The sequence below is a fragment of the Arachis ipaensis genome, chromosome B01, assembly GCF_000816755.2.
Source record: "Arachis ipaensis cultivar K30076 chromosome B01, Araip1.1, whole genome shotgun sequence".
NCBI lineage: Eukaryota > Viridiplantae > Streptophyta > Magnoliopsida > Fabales > Fabaceae > Arachis > Arachis ipaensis.
Genome location: NC_029785.2, coordinates 69633736 through 69636092, shown reverse-complemented (window position 1 = coordinate 69636092; position 2357 = coordinate 69633736).

Here is a 2357-nt window from a genome sequence, read left to right as displayed (position 1 = left end):
TGTTGTTATTTCCTTGCATTTAGTAGTAGTAGATTTTATTATTATTGTAATTTTACCATGCTTTTCTTTTATGCCTTCCAAGTGTTTGACAAAATACTTGGTTGGGCTTTAGAGTAGATTTTGAGCATTCTTGGCTTGGAAAGAGAAATTAGGTGCTCGAGTCATTAATACCCAACTTATGTTGGTGATCTAAAGTGATTAGTTAATCTTGTTTCCATTAACATTATTTATGGATTAGGATTAACTAGGCTTATTTGACTTTCTTCCGATGTTGGAGATAGCGAAATAGGATTAGCTCTTGATAATTCTTGTATTATGATTAATGACTAGGATAGAAAGCCTTGATTCTCAATCCTTGCCATTGATGCCTCTTTTTATTAGTTGTTATATTTAGTTGTTTGATTTTACATTTCTTGCCATTTAATTTCTTGCCTTTTTATCAACCCAACCCCATGAAACTCATAACCAATAATTGAGCACTCGATTGTAATTTCTAGGAAAAACGACCCGGGAGCAATACTCTTGGTTATTTTTATTGGGGTTTGTACTTGTGACAAACAAGTTAAACTTTGATCGAGGGGTTATTTGTCGGTTTGAAACTATACTTGCAACTGATGCCAGGACATCTTGGCTAGTTTTACTAGCCATTTTTTGTATGCTTTAGGTTGGCTTCATGCATTTTCTTAGGAAATAAGTAACTATTTAGTTGAAAATTCATTCATACCATGATTCAAGCAAACATTGTAAATTTTGAATGATTTCATGAGAATTATGCATGAATTGAATGATAAAATGGATGATACATGATCTCATGATTAAGACCAAGACTTTGATGTACTTTGTTTGATTGATTTCAGGTAACAAGAAGCAGAGAAGAGCCACGTTAGTGGCTACGTTAGTGACACTAACGTGGCCATTAAAGTGGAAGGAAGGAAAGCTTGGAAATTTAGTGAGAACGTTAACGCCACTAACGTTAGCGAAGGGCAAAAAGACCCATGTTAGCAACCCCGTTAGCTCCACTAACGTGGGCACTAACGTGGAAGAAAAGAGAAGCCCCAACGTTAGTGAAAAAGTTAATGGCATTAACTTTGAAGAAGGAGCAGCGTTATTGGCAAAAGTGAGTGCCAATAACGCTAGCGAGGCAAAAGAAGACCCACGTTAGCTTCCACGTTAGTTACATTAACGTGGGAACTAACGTGGAAGGAAAGGGAAGCGCCAATGTTAGTGGAAAAAGTGAGTGCCACTAACGTTTGCGAAGCAAAGAAAGACCCACGTTAATGGCTACATTAGTTACACTAACGTGGACATTAACGTGGGCAAAAGTCTCATCTGGCAGCCTGACCATGCCTTCTTCAAACAAGAATAACTTGAGCCACAAAGCTCCAAATAAGGTGATTCCAATGGCATTGGAAAGTAGGATTCCAGATCTTTCCAAGCATATATGGAACTACATGATGGACACTGAATTTGAGGGAGAAAACCCGCCCCGAAAGTGCAAAGATGAACATGGTATCAACCTGTAGTAAGGCCAGCTGACCTCTTCACCTTCCAAGAAGTGTAACTCGAGCTGTAGAGCTCCAAATGATGCGCTTTCAAAATCGTTAGAAAGTAGACATCCAGGGCTTTCCAACAATATATAATAGTATGGGGTGGACATTAAGTTTGAGCTCCAGAACCTGGCAATATAAAGCCCCTGATCGTTAACGTTATTGTGACTCGCTTTTTCCAGTAACGCTAGCGACTATGCCAGCGACCTTGTCCACTTCAAAGGAGCATAACTTGAGTTACAGAGATCCAATTGAGGTGATTCTAGTTGCTTTAGAAAGCTGACATTCAGAGCTTTCCAACAATATATAATACTTTATAGTGGGCATGAAATTGGAGTAGAAATCAGAGGCATCTTTTAAGCCCTAAAACACCAACTAGGTAGCAAGTGTGACGTTAGCCACACTAACTTCAGCACTAACGCCACACTTGTAGCGTTAGTGTGGCTAACTTTAGCACTGACATTAGCACCTGGACCTCAACTTGATTCACTTACAAGGATAACCCAACCTCAAGGAAGCAAGCCCACAAGTGTTAACCAATCAAGGCCACAAGAAGCATCTAGAATAGAAATTTTTCATTTAATTGTAATTTGCTTTTAATTCCATTTCATTTTGTAATTTAGGAGAGCCTATATAAAGGCCTTAGTTTTTACATTCAAGACATTCTGGAATGGGGGGATTGAAGAGGGGTCTTCGGACTCCCTCCCCTCACACACTTTTCCTTCTCTTTCGTTTTCTTTGTACTTTTCATTTATGAATTTTGAAGTTTCAATTTTACTTATCACTCCAATCTGATTCGTTTGACTAGGA